Here is a 24,934-nt window from a genome sequence, read left to right on the forward strand (position 1 = left end):
TGAATTTTCAAAATGTCAATGTTAAATACTGCTGGCATGAAAATTGAAGACTAAAACATTTTGGAAATATACATATGCTCTTTTTTACCTCTCACCCTTATCTAAAATATGAAGATGTGTGGATAAATGCTTTTGCTTACTCAGACACGTGAAGACCCTACAGATGGTTAGAAATTGAGAAAAATAAGACATCTATAAATGTGGCAGGATCTAGTTAAGAGAAAAAAAACCTTTTAAGTTAAAGCTACAGTGTGGAAAATACTTTTACGCAGCTGTCATTTTTTTCTCTTACGTGAGAAATACTGTATGCAGTTGTGAACGGTTATTGAAACTTAATGAGTATGGAATGTGGCTAGTTCTTGGTGAATATTCTGGGCAAAATGGCTTAGCATAGTGAGAAAAAAGTTGAAATGTTCATTCCTGCATCTTTAAACAATCTCAGTGACCCATATAACTGTATGTTCTCCCCCTTCTTCTGTTTAAAATTTAAATAGTTGCCTTCTGACTTGTAGTATGTGAAGAAATGTTAAAGCAAAAAAAGAAATCAGTCAGAATCTTTAAATTTTGCTGATATAACGGACAATTTCAGTATCACAGGTTTGTACTTTGCAACATATAACTTTAAATAGACTTGTCAGCAGCTGGAATTCATTATAACCTTGAATTCAGACCTACTAGCCCTCTCCATCTTCATTAAGATGTTGTTTGGCAGTAGGAGACACAGTATTGCAGAAACCTAAATTTTAGCAAAGCAAGGTCTTTAATGTTTGTGAATATGGGAAATAGCAAGCTTTGATATTAAACAACAACAACAAAAAAACAAAACGCTGATTGAGATCTAGCCAAGCCTTTTCCCAGGTTTGAAGCTCAACTCTGGGACCGTAATTCTGATTATCCTTTCAGGTGAGTGTCTACATCCTCTTTCAGAGAGTGGCAAAATCGTGGGGTGTGGTGAGCTTTGATGCACTCATTTGGTGAAGTTGTTTGGCTGGAACTGCTCTGGAAGTTGCACAGAGGCTTGCTATAAAAGAAGCAAGCTCTGATTTAGGTAAAGCTAAGTGCAGATTTGATTGTTAAAAACTGCTATAAAGAAGCATAAGGCACTCATCAGTGAAATAGGTATGGAGAATGGGATGGTTTGTTTGCTTTTTCATTGCCTTTGTTTTTCTGTACAAGCTGCCTTAAAACTACTGAGTGCATTTCATTAATTTTAACTTTTATTTTCAGGTTCCAAAGTTTTGTTGTCTTTTTCCCCCTGATGAAAAGTCTTTCAAGGATCTCAGAATGAGGTGTTGAGTAATCAGGGCATAGATGTTTGTGCATATGTCTAGATAAATCATGATGTTGAGGTGACTAGTGGGAACATTGACACTTATCAGGATTGGGGTAGCTTTTAGCTGTTTGTCTCTACCTGCTTAACTTCAAAAGGTTAGGCTAACTTAATTTTGTCTTTTTGCAGTGCTGCAGAGGAGAAAACAGTAGTCTCCACTGAGGTATTATACTCCTCTAAAGATTAGACTTTATAGCCTATATTTGCTTGTCAGCAGCTAATATCTTCATAGAGCTTTTTTTGTAAGCAGTTGTTTTGTTCTGACATAAACGTCAATTTTATATACATGTAAATAAATTAAAAGCAAACAAGCAAACAGCCCCCAGGAATCTAGGCAGGCAAGCTTTTGATGTTGCTTTATGAGTCAGAAATTAATTAGGGTATCAAGACTTTAGCATAATTATAAATAAAAAAGCATTTCTCTGCTGCCCTCCACCTCAAGTAAAGATAGTTTCATTTTCATGTACTCCCAGTAACACCTGAAATTTGGCATGATGCATTTAAAATGTCTGTGTTGATGCCAAGAAAATGCTAGAGGAAAAACAATAGTATAGCAGAGCTTGTCTTTGCTTTTAGGGTTTATAGCAAGCCAGTAATGATGTAACAATTGGAGAACGTTCTGTGGTCCACACTGTAGAAACCTTAGAAACATGCAGGCCTGAATGAAAGTTGCTGGACACTTATCTGCCATCGGATATAATTAATAAAATGAGTAGGTTTTTGTCAGTGTAGTTCTTCTCTCTTAATTGTGATTGTTTTATTTATGCAAGCTACAACTAATGTTGAATAGGATGTGTTATCTGGCTATGGTTTCCTCACTTCTGTGAGGTTTTTTTTTCTAGTTTTGTTCATGCCTTGTGTTCTTGTTTGAATTATGTTTGCAGAAAGGACTAATATTAACACAAAAATGGATGTTGAGTGCTTGAGCACTTTTTCTGGAGTCTTTAAATGCTTGGGACTGGAAATGGGATAGAGGTTTGAAAAGAGACTGAAGATATAATAGTGACACTAAGGAATTGCTGGTGGTAGGTTTATTTCCAAGTGAGGTACATCTGTTTTCATCCTTGTCTTTCTTTCCTTCTTTGGCTCCTTTACAGCTTATAAGTAAAGTCAAAGTTAGGGTCTCAAAAAGCAGATGCTCGCATCTAAGATACTCCCCTTACTGTAAGGTAACTCTACCCAAAGTCTGAGAAATCGATGTGCCTTTAGTTGTTGTAGTTCTTCTCAAGGTTGCATGCAGATTTGTTTCCAAGATAGCACTACATTTTTAGACTGTGAATATTGCTATTTCAGAAAAAATAACCTAACTGTATCTTTACTAATTCATTTTTGCTGTAACAATGTTCTGTTTTTCTCAAAGCGCATAGCATTTTCATGAAGAGAGGATGTTTTCTAAAGAAGGACTTTGTATGCTATCTGTATGCTGTGAAAGGAGTTGTTTTCTCTTATTTTAACCGTTCATCTGGTTAAAAACAAATACTAGTCATTCCTAACAATGATCTATCAATAGCAGGTAATATGAGGAATCTTGCAGAAAAACGGTTTCCAGGTTGTTGTGTGCTGTTGTCATGCAACAGAGAAAATAATTATGGATTAGGCAGTACTCTGCTCTATTGTTTAATTTCTCCTCTTTAAAACTGGTGTTACCAAAAGCAGCTGGCTAATTTGGTAAAATAACATGAAATAATACTGTTTTATGTTCTAGGATGACAAACTGATCTATAATAGATAGAAGTTGCTGTTAAAGCTGGGATGAGCCTTCAGCTCAAGCAGATTTAAATCAAGTAGTGCCTATGCTGCTGCTGATCCCTGACCTGTCTAAACTAGTACTCTCTGCTGCTGTGTGTCAAAACTGGGGAAACTGTTTGCTACTGATAGCTGAGGAGCCTTGAATCAATTCAATGGTTTCTGTCTTTTGAAATGAAATTAATTTGGTACATGGCAAAACACATACTTAAGCAGTTTTACTATCCAGAATACCAGTGATTATGATGTAGACTTGAAAATAGGATGGGGAGGGGGAGTGATACCCTCCAAAAACACGGAGTCATAAGACAATGCTAAAAACGTCGAGATTTTCTACACAGTATGTTATAAAAACCATGGGAAAGTAGGACAAAGCATTGTAAAATGATTCTAAATGAAGAGGATAGCAGCAGTATTACATTTAGAAATGAAGTTTCTAAGAAAACACCTTCCACTGCCCTCTGCTGCCTGCAGGCAGCGTAGCGAAGCTAGTCCTGGTCAATTGCGTGCACCTTTCTCAAAGCCCTGTGCTGGCGAAATGGGTGCTAGTTATGAATGAATGGAACTGTGAAGGTGAGTCATACTTTGAGGATAACTTTTTACTGCAGGTGCTACTATAATATCTAAATGCTTTTTTCTGTGATCACCTGAAACTAGACACACAGCATTGGCAGATGTAAAAAGCTTTTTCAAGTCATCTTTGATTGCCTGGTTATATTCAGTGCTTAATGTTGGTGTGCTGTTCTTGTACCTCCGCTGCTCGGAGACATGTGAATTTTGGGCTTCTAGAAAAGTTTGAAATGCTGTTCTGGCCTATTTGTATTACACAGTTTCAGTTTTATTCCAGCCACTAAAGAAAAAATAAAACAACAACAAAAGCACAGATCTTACAAATTTGCACTGGCTTTTAGCGAACGTCATGATAAAATTTTAGAGAGCAGAGGGCTAAGTGGATTTTAACATTACAAGTACCTTCATGCCCTTGAAGCTCTATGTCTTTTGGGATCGCAATAGTCATTAGGGTACTTTAGCTTGAAGGTACTGTAACTTTCTTTCATGGGCAACTTTATCACTAGTAGGGCTTGGGATACTATGTGGCAGTAACAAAACTCCCGTTTGCTTACTGTACCATGTTGGGAAACTTTCGTTATCCATCTAAGGAGTAAATCATCTTCCTGTAAACTTCTGCTTATAATCTATACCTAGTACTGGGTTAACAGAGACAGTGTTATTACAGCAGAGGTTAGGGCTGACTCGAGTGCCTCAGAACAGAGCACCAAAATAATTAAGTCAGCGCTGTAGGAATTATAGCCCAATGTACTACTTCTATACATTGATTTTTAACCTTTCTAATATTACCCAACTATCTTATTCCCTCACCTTTATAACTTCCCTCTGCCTCAATTTAAACATGGAATGGCTGTGTCTTTTACTTTCTGTAAAGAAACTTAACTGGATGCTGTGTGTAGATACAGCAGTGTTGTCAGGTACCAGATACATTCTTCACCTTCATAAAAGCCAGCAGCACTTCAGAGTTGAGATAATATTACAGGCCAAGTAATGATTCTAGGTCAGTAGATGTACTTCAGTAAATATCACTTGGTTAGCACAGGTCCCAGGAGTAAGTTAATCACAGTGAGGATGTTTCTTGCTAAGTTTTTTTTATCTCATCCTGAGCCTTCTGCAATGTGGTTGAATATTGCCTTATTGCTCAGGCTAGTGTGTGTAAAGCTGTATGGATGAACTCATAGCATGCAGTTGTTATGAGTATTGTGTAAATGCATTAGACATTTTTGTTAACCATGAGGAAAGCAAAATATGAGGCAGTGTCTCAATCTGCTAGCTAGGAGTTTTCCTCAAGCTATTGTTCTCAGTGACTGTGCTTCCATTTGGACTGCTTGCAGGCAGCAATCTCCTTCTGTTTTGTGTTCAGTATCACAAGCGGTCTTTGGGGTTTCTTGGATGCTGCTACAATACAACCTGTCTCACTGGCAGCCAGAGCTGCCTCCATACCTGCCTCTTCCTCTCGTAGATTTGAAGTACTCTTGGCACTTAAGCATGAACACGTGGGATCTGCTGAAGAAAAGCATGTGCCCATGATCTGCTGATTCCAGAGGACTTTATGTTGGAGAAAAAGTCTGGAAGGTTATGACTACACAGTGTGAATGCACCTGAGGGTCAGGACATAGATGGAAAATGTAGATACCCAGGTTATCACACCTGTGGTCTACAATATGCTCTATTTATTGGCTGAAGGCATAATTTTTTATGAAACTGTTGTCTACCCTCTGCTTCCATAAATCAGGTCAATGATCACAGTTAAATGTAGCTGGGAGAAAGGCAGCATATGAAAGTTGGTCTGGTTTTAGTAAGAAACTTAGTAGAAGAAGCTGTGCCAAGATTAAAGCCTGTACAGTTCTGAGTGTGTCCATAGATGGAGTGCTTGCAAAATTGCAGTTATCACTGATTATGAAAGGTGACCTTGCCGACATAGGTAAACCAAAAGAATGCACCCGTGAAACGTTTTGTTGGCCTATCTAGAGGGGAAAAACTTCTGTATGGCTATATCCTTTGTGTTCAAAACATTGTTATGTTTCAGCATATCCTTTCAAAAAAAAAAAAAAAAAAGTAGTAAACCAACTGTTTCATTCTCTTGAAGGAGGGGAGACTTCAAGGGATTTTACTCTGACATCTTCTGGACTTCTATTTGTTGCACGTCTGAATGTCTGATGCCAAGTCTTTGTGGTCTACCAGCAAACCTTGGATTAAATGAGGTATGATTGACTGTACGTTATTGGCTGCTCCTTTATTTACACTGATACTTTTAGTTTGTATTAGAATTGAGACAGCTGTAGCTTTCAGGATCAATGACTACAGAAGAATTACATTTAAGACTGTTTCATTCAGCACCTAAGTGCTGACGATGTTGATAAAGGAAAGTTTTGAAAGTAGACATGTAATTATTTAAAATATCATTGTCATTTGTTTTTTTTTGAGAGAAAGATATCAATTCTAAATGCATCTGACTATTGACTTAATTAGCCACTAGCTAATGGTTATTTTAGTTAGTTATGTCCATTTCTATTAAATGGGTACAGTTAATTTAGAAATCATTCAGCTTGCAAAATAACTGCCAGCTCTGTAAACAATTGCAGTACAATTATGATTATATCTTTCTAGTATCCATTTGAAATGGAGTTCTATAAATTAAATACTCTGCACAATACATTTGCAAAGCATAACTGATTAATACTTAGTGACTGTTCTTTCAGTTGGGTATAGAAACAGCATGCTGATTATTCCATCTGTGCCAAACCTGTAGGACAAATGAGAGTAAAAGATATCACTTTTTATTTGACATAAAGACAGATGATGTGAGACTAGCTGCTTGTAAAGTGTTGAAAGTTGTCAATTTTACTTCTTCATTTTTCAGAAGAGGACTGCAAATTAACAATTATCTTCACAGATGAATTCTTTCCTATGTAGACTGTTATAAAGTTGCTAAAATGCGTTCTTAACAAAGTTCGAACTAATAGCTTGGATCAGGATAAATCAAAGAGTATGTTACTCTTAACTGAGAATGAATTCAATATCTTCCTTTGCAATATCAAGACAAGGTAGCATATTGCCTCTGTAGACAGAGAATCACTCCACAAAGATCAGTGTTAGAAAACTCACATTCTGTTAAGCACCACAGACTAATATTTTTCATTTCTACTTAATTAGTATAAGAAGACAAGAAAGTCTGCATAATATTACTAGTTTTCAATTCTATTATTTGTGATAGAGTGCTACAGAAATGAGACTATAAGAAATACTACTAGGAGTTTTCATGTGACCAAAGGTTTGTTTTGAGACGTATATCTCTACCCTAATATGGAAAGTCTATGAGGAACAAACTTTAGATACAATGCTTTTAACACCCTCTTGATAAAATTTTTTGTCTATATAGCTGTAAGATACCTCTTTCATGTGTCATAACTGTGGACTTTTGGTCAATCAGAGGTTTCTCCAACGTTCTGATGGAACCTGTGAGAAGTATTTAAGGGGAACTGCAGTTATTTCAGTGTCTCCCAATCACATTTCCAATTGGAAGCACACAGAGCCTCAAAGGAAAGTGTCACTGCATATGCTGCTCCTGACCTTCTGTTCTCCTCAGTTACGCAGAGCTCTGTTTCTGATTCAGTAGACAAACTTAAGTGAAAAGTCATGAAAGAAAATAATGTTTCAAAATTTGAAGCCCTTAGAAAGTGATCTGTTTTATGCCAGAAACTTTCATTTAGAAAAAACGGGGTCTATGGCAACTGTGCAGTTTTCCTGCTTGACGACTAAGCCCCAGATTACTGCTTAGTTTGCAGAAGAGAAGATGGAGAGGAGATTTTATCAATGCTTATAGATATCTAATGGGTGGGAATCAAATGGATGGAGCCAGGCCCCTTTTGGTGGTGCCCAGCAACAGGATAAGGGGCAATGGACACAAACTGGAACACAGGAAGTTCCAAAGAACATGAGAAAAAACTTTACTGTGAGAGTGATAAAGCACTGGAACAGGCCACCCAGAGGGGCTCTTTCTCTGGAGATAGTCAAAACATGACTGGATGCTACACTTTCCTGTGCAGCATGCTGTAGGGAACCTGCTTTAGAAGGAGGACTGGACTAGATGATCTCTAGAGGTTCTTTCCAACACCTACGATTCTGTGAACTCTCTTTAAAAATAAAATAGCTTGAAATTGTTTATTAACTCTTGTGGACATTCTAGCACTGCGGTTTTATTTTGATTTTTTTTTTTTTCTTGCAGTTAGGCATGTAAATAACATACAACCAGAAGTCCTCAGGCATTTTTTGAGTCTCAATAAATGATGTGCTCAGGAAGGACAAGGCAAGCCTCAGAGAAAGCTGCATTTAATAGAAGAAAGGGCCAGTTACTGTCTTTTGTAATTTGATAACTATTCTGGGATCTTGCTGTCTTTCTCTATATTTGCCTGTGTTGCTACTTTCTGCCAAATATGTTTGTTTTCTAGTTTGTTATCATTATCAACATCTTTACTACAGTCTATTTGCAGATATTTGATATATAGAAAGACAGTGACATGTATTGGAAACAAAAAATATATTCGCAAGAGTTCGTGGTAGGAAAAAAAGGTATCGAGGGAGAGTTAAGTCACAGAATTGGAAATGATTTCTTAATTCATATTAAGAAATGTATAACACGAGTGTTTCTGCTGGTGCTTACAGCACTGCCTGGATGGTACAGCTATAGAGACCGGGAAGTGAAAACTACTTTTTTTTTTAATAGCCAGATATAAAGCAGTCTTAAATGCCTGAAAGGAAAAAATGTGTAATATTTGCTGCACAGCTGCAAGCTAAGCCCTTCCAGAAGAGGCAATAAGGAGTCTACAGTCTAATGGCAAACAAGCTCAGATGGGTGGAGAGGAGTTCTGGACACTGCTCCACTAACTAGTTTTACATGTCCTGAATGTTTAGTAAAAAGTATGTGTGTGTGTATATATATAGTACATGTATACACGTATTTATGTAGTGTGGGTTTAAGTGTACTTACATCTATATAAAAATAGAATGCACAGTTTAGGAAGAAAAGAGACCATTTTCCATCCACAGCGGAGGATGCTGTATAATACAATGGAACATCAATAGCATCGAGCTCTGTCTGGCTGTAGAAGAGTAACAACTTGATGTCCAATTTTCTGAGTTAGTCTAACTATGGCTAGCTTTTTATATAAGGAGAACGCTGTTACAATTACCAGAACCAGCATCTGGTTAAGAGTTAAAACAAGCATTAATTAGTCATTGCAAACAGCTCCTCCTTACTCCTGGGCATGGTTTGGGGCTGGAGCAGTTAACATGCAGGCATAGTGCCTGCACAGAGCAGGGCCTGGTGGCCCAGGGAACATAAGTTCACAGCGATTGCTAGCACAGTTTGTTACATTGACTAGTGTGAAGGCCTTGAAACTCTTTTTCTACTGTTTTTTTAAGTGCTTAGCTCTTCTGCATACCTGGTGAGCCAAACCTTGTCCCTTAGCACTGAGTTTGATACCCTGAATAGTCAGATGTCTCCACACCCAGCCAGTACTAATGCAAGGCTCCTTACTTAACATTCTTGTTAAAACGAGAGCAGCAATTCAGCAGGTGATATTCATTTTGTAAATCACTTTACCTTCAGCACTCCATGTCAGGAAAACTAAAGCCAGATCCATTACATCAAGCTCTGTTCCAGGCTATTAGATCATGCCACCAGGCTTTTCTTCCCCTGTGGGTAAATAATGATGAGGTAGTGTTATTCTAGTGCAGGGCTGTAATTAAGGCCTTTCATAGGCAGGTGTATTGTTTGTATATTGTTTAGAGCAGTGCCAATATGCTGTGATGGATCTGCCTTCTGTCAGGAGTTCCAAGGGGTGAGGCTTTTGTCAGAAGGCTAATTTGTGAATGTTATTGTATATATGCAGAATTCAGTAATGCTGGGTGCAGGTAGCCTTTTTTTTTTTTTTTTTTTTTTAAATCAAGGCCTCCTGTTGCAACTGTTGCAATTATTAATTCTAAATCTGCAGTGCCGCATTCTGGTTTCCTCCCACCACACAGGGGCATTCTGAGCTCCTGGCATCTTCTCGTTTCAGCCTGGAATCCTCTGTATTTCCTTTGTACTGAAGAATGATGACTTCAATGACTTTTCTCTTCTGCTTCTTAAGAGACTCAATTATCCTAGCTGTCATTTTACTTGACTGTTATTAATGGTGGGAATGTGATTATATTTTTTCTCAGAAATTCTTTTAAGTTTTGAAGTTTAAACTGATTGTCACTTTTTAAATCTACATAGAAACTCAGCTTTATGGTCAGTGCTTTCATTACCATAAGTCTGCTAATACTTTCTAAAGAACATCAACAGCAGATTTCAAGATAAGCACCTAAACAATTCTAGGTTTTTACTTACATGTTTAGTTACAAGCATATGAATACCAGCATAGTAATTCTGTCAGAAATATCATTTTTTTTTCATATTTTTCAGAAAAACTATTTGGTGTTCCCAAAAAAGCAGTTTAAGTTTTGGACTTGTTAAAAAAAATAATGCTCCTCATAAAGAATAGAAGTGATCAAATGTTTAAAAATATTTTTAACGTTAAAATGAGGATACCAAGACCTTCTAAAGCTGTTCTAATGAACGCTGTTATAGAATGTTTGGTGTTTGTTATCAAATATGTGTGTACTTCTACACAGTGTTTTTTGTTTAGATTGACTCTTCCTTCTATAAAACTAATGGGAAGAAAAGGTTGGAAAGAATAGTCTCTCCTTGGAGATCAGCTCTACTTTGTTATTACATGAGGAAGTGAAAGGCTTTCCGTTTTTCTCTTCAGTGGCAAGCTAAATGGCTATACAACAATTCATAGGAAGTGGCTTGAAATCTTGAGATCTTCAGGAAGAGTGGATTATCTGTGACTAAATGCTTCAGGTCAGGCTCCACAGTCTGTCTTTTAGCCAAATATTTTGGCAGGGAGATTCTTCTAGCATTGTTTTCAAGTGTCTACAGAAGCCTTAAGAATGGCTGGCAAGAGCTGTCTGGAGGGTAGCATCTTCTGTAATCGCCTAAGTTAAACAAAGTATTTCTTTAATGATGTCTACAGAAGAATGAGAATTCTTGGCATGGCTTATTCATGATAGACTGCTCTGTACCAGCCCATGAAGTGGACTGCGGCATTCATTTCAATATAATCCAAAACTAGATATAAAGTAATGCATTTAAATAATTTAAATATCTAATACTTATATATATATCTCTCTTTTCTCTGTAACGTCTTACAAAAAATAAGTGCATTGCAGTTTAAAACTTTTTAAATTCACACCTGGAATTTTTGAATGATGTCTTTAAAAAGATCTACAGAATAAATACTTTATGATTTATTCAGACTTATGTATATTTTTGGGAGATATTTTAATATTTGTAGCTATGATAATGAAGACAGCCTTCTCTACATTTACCATTTTCAGAGACAAAATGCTGTACTAAGAGAAGAAACTAACTTTGCAGGCACTATCTTAAGGGGGAGAAAAAAATCCAGACTTCTTAAAGGTCACTTTGTAAAACAATAGTTTGTGTCAAATGCTTCTGCAGATCTGGACACTCTCTAGTGGTCACCTATAATTGAACATCGTAAGAAAATGTCATATCTTGTCTTTTTTGTCACTTGTTCTTTATCTTTCCAAGAGGCCAACTTCCCTCTTCCTCAGCTTGATTTTGTATTTAAGTTGTTCCATTTCAGTGTGTCTCGTTAAACAGTACTGTAGATGGTCCTATAGGTTTTCTCTCCACAGCACAGAGATTTATCCAAATTAATTTTTCCCTCTGATAAGAAGGGCACTATTCACACTGGCACTATGTGTCCAGACTAGAAATTCAAGTTGATAGCACTAAAGCTGCCTATAGCTGTTCTTAGTGTGTGGAAATTTTTGAATGTTCATCTTAAATAGTACTTAACATGAGAGAGTAGTATTATTAATATCAGTAAACTGGTCTGGCAATGTTTTTCCACAATATTTTAACATATTGCTTTTGTTGGCTGGCTGCCTTTAGTATACAAGGAAGTTCACAGGTTTTGAGAGACTACCAAACTACTTGCAGATGTTAATTTTCTCTGATCATGAACATTAGTTCACAAAACTGTGTATCTGTACTTGTCTGAAGCACATTAAGCTATACAGGCACACATGATGTGCAAATATTTCACCTAATCGCTGAAATTTTAAATAAGCATGACCTTAAACTCTTGTACCATGTAGTATGTTCCATTGTAATGCACGAGATATACATACAAGGTATAAATATTTTTATTGGAATATATGCACATATATATATGTGCATACACACATAATATATGCACATACTGTACCCACTGCTGAATGTTTGCCTTGCAACTGGGCTGATATTACAAAATATGTTGTATTCCAGTTGGACAAACATGTAGAGAAAATCATCAGTGTGCAGAGTACATGCTTTATGAAAACATCCACTTTTAGCCAAACAAGCAATAGGTAGTAAGTGAGAGTTATAAATACTGTTTTGAGCCCTTATATTCAAAGTGGGACTTAGTGCCATCTTGCCTTCGGCCTTTTGACTGCTCACTCCATCACTCTCATCTAACTGCTTAGCGTTTAACTGTATTTTGTAACTGGCCTGACTGGCATGAGTGAAGCTGCATCATCTGCAACAGCAGAAAATTAGTAAGGTCCTTGAAAGAATGATAGGCAAATGAATCTCAATGACAGTAGCATCAATTAAATTCATAATTTTTACAATTGCCATCAGTAAAAAAAATACAAGGTTGAACAATCTTGAGCATATCTGAGCTCCACAGGATCCTGGCCTCAAATGCCTTGCTGAAAGTGTAAGAACAGCCAAGCAATCCTTGCAGAACTAATGAGTACCAGTTTAAGTCATCATGCTGGCAAGTTCAGTGCAGTGTGCCTGCTTGTCCCTCTCCTCATGCACACACTGTATGAGACCAGCCTCCACTGAAGTATGCTCTATGTAATCATAATTGATCAGTAGAGAGCTTTCAGAAGTACACTGCAAATGAGTACTACCAACAAGCTGGCGGTGGTGTTGCTGGAACCATGCTGGTTAATTAGGGCTCTTTAAGACTTCCAAACCAGACTGCTAATGCACCATGTTTCAGTATGCATCTTCTCTCCTCTAGCTTTCTGTTGGTTACCATAGCTCCAGAAAGATGGAAAAATGACCTCCCCAGACTGTGGAGGCATTACTGGGCAGTTAAGGTCTACAATGAAACAATGATGCTTGTTCTCATTGTTTTGTGAACACTAGAATACAACCAGAACAAGGTTGTAATTGTGGTACTTCGTGTGGTTGCTACCATCATAAATGACATGGTATCTGCACTTGCATCTGTAACTTCATAAAAACAAAATAACTAAACTAGCTCTGCATGGAATAGTTCTTCTACACAGAGGAGATCAGGCAAAGAATCTTCTCAGTGACTATCATTATAGTAGTCTTTGGCTTGTTTAACACAGGATTTCTTGATGTATGGTGACTTCCTAAAACTGATGTCTTCTATTTTAAACTCTTAAAGTAGATCCTTGATGGATTTCTGCGTTAAAAATCTTAGTGTCTTCCTTCCTCTTTTTATATCAAAAGTTAAGTACTTGAAAGTAAGAAAATGCAAGAGTATGCTAACTGCAAGAAGACTCATTCAGTGATGTTTTTTCACCCCTTTCCTGCCTGCATTCAGAGTTTTTCCTTTTGTCTCCATTTTCTGAATGTGGTGACAATATGAAACATAAGAAAATGATTACCACTTTTACATTTTTGTGAATGAAAGAGCTCTTACAGACTTTTACCAATGAAAAAATTTAAATATATAAGGAACATTCAATTCTGCAGCTTTGTTTCTTGAGAGTGGCAAAACGCATCCCTTTCCTGAAAGTTTTATTCTTTTTCTTTAGTTAATTACAAAAAAATGGAAGATTTTAAACTTTTCCATTATAACCAGAAAGAATGCTATATGTGTTGATAGTTTTAAACATGTGGAAATTCACGTACAGATTATCACTGGCTTTGAAAATAGTTATTTACCGGAAATAATGTATTTGCAAGTTATACCTTGCTGAGTATTTATTAAAACTTGTATGTTCTGTTATTTACTTTATTCTGTTTTGACATAGTTAATACCAGACTTTTTTTTTTCATTGGTTAGTTGTTTTTGTTTATTATAATGACATATTTATGTTCACAAGTGTGGCTATCTCAATTTCTATGAAAATGATGCATACTGTTCAACAGAGCCCTTGAGGATAATTGCAGAGCGCTCAGCAAGTGATATGAGACTTCATTATGTCCTTATCAAGGCATGTGCTATGTAATGTAAGTCTAAGTGATTTTTTCAGTTAAGGTGTACCAGTTTCCAGTTTTAACTCTCTTCCTAGCTAATAATGATTCTTCAGTTTTGTTATGCAAGTAACCATTGAGAACTATCATTTAGTTCTTCTGCAAGTAAAAAAAAAACAAAACTAAGAACTCAGGAAGGAGATCTAGCTAGATTGACGGGTCAGCCTTCTCTAAACACTTCTAAACTAGAGCTTGAAAAATGAAGCATATAGTTTAAGCTTCATTTAACCTCCTACACTGAGCCTATTACTGATACCCTTCTTGCAGAGAAAATTCTGTTTCACCTCTGGTGGTAACTTTAAATCCAGTCTTAAAGAGTGCAAGCTCTCTTAGTGTTTTAAGAACTAGACTTGTTGTGAGGGAAAAAAAAAATCTTTAATTTCTCAGCAACAATTAATTACAGCTCAGCTCAAATGCAACAATCCTGAACATGTTGAATTGTGGATATCTAACCAAATTATACAGAACATTTTGTTATCGTTTTATTCTAATAGTATTCCTAAAGGTCATTTAACATCTTTATATCTTGTTAAGTTTGGGATTTTTATTAAAATTTAGGTCCAAATTCTGCCATAGTTTCTGCTGTTGGGTAGTATCTTTCTGTGCAAATAATAGCTTGGGCTACCAGCATAGAAAAACATTGTTCAACAAGATTAAGTTTATTGGAAACATTCTACATTGTTAATCTTGTGCAAATACCATTACACTTAAAGTTCTTGCTTTCTGGAAAGGAGGGAGAAAATTATATTTTCCTCTAAGTGAGTTAGATATCTAATCTTAATAAATTGAGATTTACAAGCTGAAACACCTTGAATATAATTGTGTAAGTCATAAGGGATGTTTCTTGATGTATATCAGCAGATATTCAGTAGTCTAATGGACGTGAAAAGGACATAAACTTGTTTGAACTTCCCTTCCTGTGACTAATTTATGCAGTTAAGTGTAAAGCATTTTCCATGAGTTACTATTCTAAAACATAAGCAATATACTGTACCTTATAAACGTTGTGGTTGGATTGTCACATAGAATGTTTTGGTCTAGTTCTCATAAGGATAGTTAGCTAGAATATCAACAGTGGGAGGGAATGATGATTTAGAGTTTGCCACACACTTTATAGTTCAGATCGCATTTAACTGAATTCAGATTTTTTTATTTAAATTGAATAGAAATCAGGGGTTGTACATGAATGTAAAACATGTGCTGGCAGCAATTCCTGTTCCTCTATAGATGGCCCAGTGATTTGGTGGTGAAGGTCATTACCTGCCTTTAGTCAAAGGAATGGACTTCTTGGCATAGCAAAGTTAAATTAGACAAAAAGACTTAAATGTCAGAGATTTAGCAATGTCTGGATCTGAGAAAATGAAGAAAATGAACAACTTTGTTTTGCTCAATTTAAGACAGAGGAGAGAGGATTTTAGATTTAAGGAGAAAATAATAGTGGAGCAGAAAAGACAGTAGCAGAGCTTCTAGTGAAATATTTTCAGGAAAAATGGTAGTTCATGACACATGGACTAGTCATTATATATATATACATATATATTCTTTCCTACAAGTAAGCAACTGCAAGGGGTTATGCAACGTGAGTATTCAAGAAATCAAGCAGTGTGCCTTTAACATTGTTCGGTTAAAGCCATCACAGGTTGATCTTCTAGCTTATAAACAAAAGCTGCTATTTAGCAGAAAGCTCTCCATAAGGACATAATGTTGTATAGGACTAGCACCCACTGAAATCTTTTTGACTTTCCAAAATGAAAGCAGTGGTAGGTTCCAGATGGATTAATAATCAATATCTTCAGAGAAAAAATGACAAAAGAACTTTTTATTTCCATATCAACGGACTGAAAGAAGAGAACACTTGTCATTATCAAAAACAGAGCTAGATCCCTTCAGGCTTCCTGATTCCCAGACAGCACATATTTTTTTCTACACATTATATTCAAAGTGATGTGCAGAGGCAGATGAATATGGGTAAGACGTGAAGCTTAGAAATAACATTTAGGTTGGCTGATCTGGTGATATGTCAAATAGAAAACAAGTGAGAGGTGCTGTGAGCTTAACTAGAAGCGTACTGATATATACCAGAGATATCAGTAGTATTGTTTTGTAGTTGTTTTTTTTTTTTTTTTTTTAATGCTGCATGGTATTAAGTCATAGTTCTGAAACAAAAGAGAGATGCATCTTAAGATGAAAAATATGGGTGGGTGTAGATGAAGTTATATGTGAATATATGACCACATTTTTCAACTGAACTGGTGAATTCGCCGCTTAAAAAGATTACTACTGACTTACGTGTGTACAGTCCCGACTACCACAGGACTGAAAATCTGTGTAAAGTAGTTGTCACTTTCTGTCCTTCCAGTTGGGTTTCTTTTCCCCTTATTTTTGAAGACATTCAACACAAGGGGGAAAAAATAGCCAAATCTTGAAAAGCACAATCCTGACATACTGAGAAGATATTGATGTGTTGTTTCTACAGAACAGATTGAAAGGCTATTAGCAAACAGAAGGAGGGAAGGGCTTAAAGGAGCCCTTCCATGCAGAGAGATTTAAAGATAAGGAGGAGGATAATGATAGTTAAAATATGATCATAGAGCAGACTGCAAAGGTTAGGAGTTGCATATGGTATCTGCTAGTGTATCATGATGGTTCTTTTCTGTGCTGGAATGTTCTGAAATAAAGACTGATTGGGTCTGGATTACCTTATCAGCTGAATGAAAGTGAATAGATTTCATTTTGAACCGATATTGTTGACTTGCCTGACTTGGACTGCTTATGTCAAGTAAAACTCTTCTATGGCACGTGTGTTTTATCCCAGCTCCTTTTATGACCTAGAAATACTTTGCTCACACACAACTTTGACTTTGAAGAATATAACTTATAATGTGAGGAGAGGAAGTGCAATGTAGAGCAAGTCATAGATCCATTGAGACTGAAACCTCAATAACTGAGAGAAGAAAAGAGTACTTTGATACTCTTATGATTCTCTGTAATTGAAACATCGGCTCACTTGAGTTACTGCTTCTATAAATTAAAGTGCACAGTATGAAGTGGCATTTTCCTTATGGGAAAGAGACGACAAAACTTTAGCCCTCTAACAAGGTATATCCAAAATATAGGGATACTGTTACGTGCATTAACTTCAGAAATATTTGCAATTTTACTGATTAAAAAAATCACAAATTTCTTAATTTGCAATTCTCAGTATGAGAAAGTACCTCATTAAGTCATCAGACTGACATTAAAATAATAAATTAAATATACTAAATTCGTTATTCATAACTGAGGAAAAAAGATTATTATCAAGACTGTAAAAATAATGGTTTGTATAGACTAGTTATTTATCTTGTCTTTAAAGTGAGTGGTGTGGATTTTATTCTTTTAAAAACTTGGACTGTGTAAAGTGCAAGTGCTTTGCAGGATTTCTGCTCCCTCTGAAAATGTTCTTTAGCTTTCTTCTATAAATGTCCATTAATGATCCTCTCTGACATGCCATCAACTTCATGGGCAATCTTAATCACAAAAAGCTATGATTATATGTAAGCTTATTTGTCATACTATAGGCAGTTGCAGAATAAGGCTCTCAGTAACAGATTTGCTCCATTTTGTGGTGCTTTTACTCCAGTTCTTCTCCCACCCCAGAAGAAAAAAAAAGTTATCTCTAAGCATTAAAGAACAGAAAACAATTAGATACTATAGAGAAAGTATGTGTCAGTGTTTGTTAAAATAATTAAGCTATTTGAAAAAACTGCTCTGTTGCTTGACCTAATTGAGATTATATCCTACTAATTTTCATGCTATAGGAATGTTTAAGCTTAGGCAAATTAAAATGTGATACTATAGAAGTCAATTAAGCTTGTACGTGTTGTGAAAACAAGAGGTTTATAGTAACAACCTGGTCACTATCTGTTAAAACAGGAATATAAGTGTATTTTCTGAGAAGATGGAAATTATTTACAGGCACTCCAGGGTACCCAACAGTGGAACTGTCTAAGAAAGAGAAATTACTTTAATTACTGTCTTAAGTAACTTAATCTCTGTAGTCTCTGAACTAGTGATTTTTTTTTCTCAAATATTCATGAGCAATTTTTCATCAACATTACTGAATGCAAAAGCATGTTTAGCCATTGCAACTTAAGGCAATGTATGTTATAGGAACACACCATCTGGCTTTCTGCACCAAACAGTAAGAAACATCTTGCATGGTTGTGTGTTTTTAGCAGTGGCAACAGTGACAGTGGGTCACCTTTTCTAGTGCAGATGTTTACAAGCACGGCATGCAGGCTTCTGTTCATTGCTGGTGAAAATGCATAGGTGATGGTGGTGGCTGTGTTGAAAATTAGTATTTGTAGCTGAGAATGTGCTCTATTGTGCTCAAAGAGCACATCTTGCATGAAACTATTTAATATGACTATAATGCTACAGCAGCAAAAAAACATACCAATGAACACTGTTGAAATTGAAATTACCCTGTTGAAATAATAATTTGTGTAGACTGCAGTGGTGGAGGAAGCACTGTTCTTTTGCTTGGTCTCAGAACACTCATGGTAAGGTCTAGCTTGTTAGTTTACTACTTTAGAGGTTTACACTGGGATCACAAAACTGATCTGTACTACCTGAGCGCTGCATGGACTGCCCTGAAAGTAACACTTCCTATTTTATGATGTTGAGCAGCAATGTCAGAGGTAGAAGTTGGTGGTGTGGCAGTAGAGGTTGAATCTTTTAACCATTATTCCATTATATTTTGTTGCTGTGTGACAGATGGCTGCAGAGGGGCAATCTGACAAACTGGCATCTGACATGGAAATGCATATGAAGTAAAGCTGTGTCATAGCATTCCTCCATGCAGAAAAAATTGCACCCATTGACATTCATCAACTCTTGCTGAATGTTTATGGGGCAGATGTAAGCACAGTGAGATGGTAGGGGGTGCATTTCAGCAGTTACAACAGGGACAGTGGGTCACCTCTACTGGTACAGATGTTTACAAACAGCATGAAGGCTGTTGTTCATTGCTGGGAAAAAGGGCATGGGTAATGATGGTAGCTGCATTGTAAAATAGTCTTTTTTAGCTGAGAATATGCTCTACAAAGTAATATTATTGTGCTCCTTGTGTCTGTTGTTCCTGTTCCATGGAAATAAATAAGAAGGATTGCTTTTGGAGCAGCCTAGGTCCAACAATTTTTCAATGGACTTTTTTTTATTATTTTTTCAGCAACGTATGTTATGTTATAATGCTGCTATGTCTTCACTATACAGCCAGTGAAGTTTTTCTTGCTCTTCATTTAAATAATATTGAAACGACTGGGTCTTTTACTTAATTCCCTTCATCTAAGGCTTCATCTGTTTTTTTTCTCTTAACTTCTGTGTTTCTCATTTCCCTTAGTAATTACATAAGAATTGTATTAATCCTCTAAAGCTCTTTTTTTCCTTTTTTTTTTTTTTTTAAGTCTGTCAAGTAAATTCAAAAAACTCTAATAATTATTCTGCAGCTTGTACTTACAGCTTGCTATCTCTGTTAGCGTGCCTGTTGGCAAACAACTATGATGAAATGATCTTTCTACCAGACCCGCTCCCAAAGTGTGTGGAAGGTATGATTATAACTGAATCGCTTGTATCTAAAGTGTCAATTCCTCATTTAAATGCTTGGCTATCTTGCTGATGTTGCAAGAAAGTAAGTTCTTGCTTTCTGGCACTTATGGCTGTATAAAATGGTACTGAATTAATTTTTTAGCATGAATTTAGCTACGGTTTGCACAGATCAGTTTCATACCAGAAAATCTAGTCATCTCTGATTCCTCTTGGGTTTGCCTCAACGTGACACTGAGAGGCAGCAACAGTTGCTGTTAGAAATTCTTGTTTCTACGTTTCTGATTCCAAAATAATGAACACTTCCTTTTGTTTCATAACTGATTTGTCTGTCTGAATGTAAAAATATTTTATTTGTATAAAATTGATGATAGAACATTGCCATGCAGAGGAAAAATGATCTACTTTCGTCTTACGGAAAGGAAAATAGAACATAACTACAGAATCATAGAATCACTATGGTTGGAAAAGACCACTAAGATCATCTAGTCCAACTGTCAAGCCGTCACCACCATGCCCAGTAAACCAGGTCCCTCAGTGCTGTTTATATACTATTTATGTCTCGTTTTTCACTTTTCCTCCCATAGCACATACTTCATTCTATTTCAAATGACTTTGTGGTACCTTTCATTCATAATAGCAGGGATGTAAGTCAATAAATCAGAGATTAATAAAGACATAATATTCATTAGGCATATCATGAGATATCTTCTTGTAAGTTGAAATCAAGCGTGACAGGACTGTAAATGCATATCTGCCAAGGAAAACTGTTTAAAGACAATTATTGATTCATAATTAGACAATTGATATGTGTGGGGATTTTTGTAGATGTTGAACATGGTTCTACAAATGGTTCATCAAGTTAGTGTTCTTTTTACGTAGGTTGCTCTGAAAGAAATGATTCCTTCTTATTTCTATAGAAACTATAACAGATACAAAGAGAACAATAAAACTATTTGATAGAGCAAATTCTGAGATACAAAAGACTATTTTTCAACACAGCCACCACCATTATCTATGCAGTTTTACCAGTGATGAACAAGAGCCTGCATGCCGTGATCATAAAAGTCTGCATGGCTGTCCAGAGTGTGGCTTGTGTTTCACATCACTATTGCTGCTGCTGAAATGCACCACTCATCACCTCATTGTACCAGCATCCACTGGCTGTACTCCATCAACATTCAGCAAGCATTGATGAATGTCAGTGGGTGCAATTTTTTCCGCATGGAGGAATTCAGTGACACACCTTTGCTTCATACGCACTTCCATATCAGATGCTGTTTTGTCAGACTGCCCCTCTGCTACCATCTGTCACACAGCAACAAAATATAATGGAATAATGGTGGGAAGGTTCAACCTCTACTGCCATACCACCACCATCTGCCTCTGACATTGTGGGCCAATGTAATAAAACAGGAGCAGCCCTCATTTATTAAAATGCCCATATAAACATGTTATTGTGTGTTAAAGTACATATGGAAACAATCTCACAGAGAGACCACCAGAAAGGTGGCTTTGTTTTAAATTGTAGTTTTCCCAGTGCTCAGAATGGCAACTTTGTTCTTGAATGTCTAGACATTTGCGCCTTAGAACTTGCTGAAGGATTAAGAACGTGCAATAACCATTGACTTAGTACAGCAACTGTATGTAAGCCCTGTACCTGATTCATTCTGCTCAGAGCATTTAATGTGACCTCTGTACAATGAAATAAATGAAATTTCTAAGTGGATAAAGTCTCTTCACTTATAGCCACACTACTTTAGTTTTCTTCAGTTATCTGTATTTACAGATTTGCATCATGGAAACTGTAGATACAGAGGCTTCTTAAGCTCATCATCAAGAGATGTCTGAAAGCTGTTGGAAGCAGGTGACCACAATTTCATATGTATCAAACCCTCAGAAGGACAGCATGGACAAAACACAAAGTGGCCAAGCACAGAGGATGTATTAAAAAAAGAAAAAAATTGAGCTTAAAGAAGATATGAAATCTTGCAGTCCATTCAGACAAATCAGGGACTTTATTTAACTAGTATCAGCCAGGTGATTTACAGACATGATGGCCACAATAAATTTAGGGTTTGAGAAGAGATTCAAAAGCAGTGATTTTCTAATGTCTTTTGTAGGAACTGCCTCTTATATGAAGAAGACGCACAAAGTAGTGTGGAGCTGCTGGGGACAAAGCCTGAAGTTGACATCATCCTTCAATTCTCATCAATAGAAGTAAATGAAAATACTCAAATGACAACATGGAGAAACACTGAAGGCAGTCAAAGTAAAACACGCCATTCTGATAGTGTGCAACAGTACTCTGGAGGATGCTCAGTTCAGCTTTCTTGTGGTCAGTGACCTTTTCCTCCTTGGCAGAACAGCAGCTATAATTTGACTTTTCTGTCATTAGTGTAATGTTTCACTCTGTGGTCTTGATGCAGATACCGTTATTGACTGACACGAATTCTAATGAGAGAACGAGTGAGCTGTGCCAGAAAGATTTCTTGACAACTGTGGGAGTCTGGTAGATCCAGTCTATGGGTAGTATACTGTGGAAAAACTGTTAGGCTCTCATATTCACAAATAAGTAGTCCTTAAGAAACTTCAGAAATATATATTAAATATACTAATGATTGGTAGAAGCTGATTTCATTAGGTATGTTTCTGCTGGAGATCAAAATGAAGACAAGATTTGGTGGTAAGAGGGTTATCTGAAGTGGGCAAATGGAGCTGGATATAGAAAGGTTCATGAGAAAAATTCATATTACAACTTTGAAAGTCAACATTTTAGATAAGACGAAGAATAATACTATAATGAAAAGGCTGTACTGGGTCAAGATGAACATTTATCCAACCTACTGTTCCATTTCTGATAGTGGCTGGAGTAGGCAAGGGAAGTAAATGTTTGAGAAAGTATGACTGAGGCAGTTGTGTTGTATTTCATTATTTTCCCAGCTACAAGGCAACTACAGCTTGGAAAGTTCCTAAGCTAGAAGTGCTTTCTGTGTTTTTCATACATGATCAAGTTATGTCTGTGAAGAAAAAACGTGTGCAAGAATTTTCCAGTTAAAGTGCAAGTACTCACTAAAAATCTGAACATACAAAATATGTCACATTTCATTTGAGAGCTCATTATATCAATAGAATTTTATAAGAAAAATAGTAACTGTCTTTCTGCTACTAATATTCATAATAGTGACTTAAGATTAAAGACAAGGCCTTGTACTTAACATGATATCAAAGACAGAATATGATGGAGAAAATATGTCACTGAAAAACTATCCCTTGATTATTTTTAAAACTGTGGGAAAGGGTAAAATTAGAGTTTTTTGCACCAAATAGCACAGCATATGTTTGAATTGTGGAATTCATTATCCACACAAGACTTCTGTAAGTGTTGTAAATAATGAATCTATAATCATGCCATAGAAAATTGTTAATTTTATCCTGAGAAACTGTGACTTTTGTATCTTTAGTGCAGCAAGTGGAATTGTGGTAACATTTTGTTTCATGTGGATGTGTTTCTGATGACATGGGTTATATTTTCAGAGGTGTGCTACTTTGTTTTGGTAGAAATAAAGATGACCCAAACATGTACAGAGACTCAAAACTTCAAAAAGTCATACACTTGATCAAGTAATATGTAAAATATAGAATATCACACAAAAGGAAACAACAAATAGATTCACAGGTAAGATTAAATTCATATCATACTCAAAGACTTGTATGTGCCGAAGAAGTGAATAGTTCACACCACGTAAGATGTGACAGTAGCAGATTTAGGATCTGTTACCAATTCATCTTTTCAAATTTACCACCACTTCTTGAATGAAAGTTAAAAAATAGCTTTTCACCGGTCTATAAAATTGTATCTGAATGAATTGTGGTAACGATTGTAAATATTGTTGAACGTTCTCTAATATTTATATAAATCTTCTTTTATAAATGTGCACTATGTTTGGTCTTATCTTTAGTGTCACAACCATAGTTCTCTGAGAAATATTGTAGTATTATTGGTAATTGTGCTTAAAGGTAAGCAGTGACGTAGTATACTGATGATGATTATCAGCAGAGCAAAGAAATAAGACTGACATTGCTTTATCAATAGGTCTAAAACCTTATTCTTTCTAACTTTTTTTCATCACACTTCATGGAAATTGTGCCTAAGGGATCAAAGTCTAGAAAATTTAACTGATTTAGGAAATGGTAAGATGTGAAGAAGTTTTGAAAGTAATGGATTTTGGAATTCAAAGAAAAGAGAAACAAGGCAAGGTGATAATACTGAAGTAAGTGCAAGTTAGCTGCAGTGAGAATGAATTAACTATTTCCTCTGTTCTAGGCATCAAGCATTAAATAATGTCCTTAAAGTGAAGATGACTTTTATCACATAGAAGTGCAAGCTTTAAAGCAGCAAGGAGAGAACATAATACTAGAGGCTTTAGGAAGAGACTGCAGAAATAATGTAGAAATAGTCACCGCTACCTCGTCACCATCTTTTGGTGACAAGACAAATTTACAAATTACAAATAAAATTGATGTTTGTTTATTATTATTATTTATTGTTTATTTTTATTTCATTTTCAATATTAACAAGTATCCTGTTCTATTTTGGTTTCCACCACTCACCTTGTTGCAAACACAGTGCTATTTACGATGTACTGAGCTTCCTTTTCAGTTCTAGTTGGCGTCAGCCCTTGGTTTATTTCAGAGGCCAGAGCCAAGTGGAAGTTATAATGAGTGGGTCACAGGAAGCAGTAGCATGGTTTTGAAGTCCGGCTGTGGGAGGGCTGCAGTAATTTTTCTTGTTCTGTCAATTACAGTAGAATGCCAATCATTTGCATGCAACAAGGAAAACTGATAAAAATGAGACAGCAGTGTGCACGTGCAGCCCAAGAAGGCTAACAGTATCCTGGGCAGCATCAAAAAAGGGGTGACCAGCAGGGAGCAGGAAGTAATTGTCCCCCTCTACTCTGCTCTTCCCATCTGTAGTACCAGGCCTGGGGCCCTCAGCACAGGAAAATTGTGGAGCTGTTGGAGCCTTAAAGATTATCAGAGGTCTGCAGTGCCTCTCCTATGAAGAAAGGCTGAAGGAGCTAGGCTTGTTTCTCTTGGAGAATAGAAGGTCCCGGGGAATCAACAGTGAGACCTTCTGGTAGTTGAGGAGAACTTATAAGCAGGAGGGAGGCTGACTTTTTATGTAGTCTCATAACGATAGGACAAAGGGTAATGGCTTTAAACTAAAAGAGGGAGATTTAGGTTAGGTGTTAGGAAGGAATACTTTACCATCATTTAGAGGGTGATGCAGCACAGGAACACATTGCCCAGAGGTGTTGTAGATGTCCCATCCCTGGAAGCATCCAATGCCAGGT

The 24,934-nt window shown here is 36.4% G+C and overlaps 1 long non-coding RNA gene across 3 annotated transcripts; it reads left to right on the forward strand.

Moving 5' to 3' along the window:
* On the forward strand, positions 700–24,037 carry LOC110398910. 3 transcript variants are annotated; one of them, XR_002438741.1, is made up of 5 exons: positions 1,892–2,042; positions 5,736–5,850; positions 21,701–21,915; positions 22,007–23,256; positions 23,905–24,037. It is a non-coding gene; the product is annotated as an uncharacterized LOC110398910 (long non-coding RNA). The 3 variants fall into 3 exon arrangements; XR_002438740.1 differs by lacking the exon at positions 1,892–2,042 and adding an exon at positions 700–903 and having other exon boundaries at positions 21,701–23,256; XR_002438739.1 differs by having other exon boundaries at positions 21,701–23,256.

Source organism: Numida meleagris, chromosome 4 (genome assembly GCF_002078875.1).
Source record: "Numida meleagris isolate 19003 breed g44 Domestic line chromosome 4, NumMel1.0, whole genome shotgun sequence".
Taxonomy (NCBI): Eukaryota; Metazoa; Chordata; class Aves; order Galliformes; family Numididae; genus Numida; species Numida meleagris.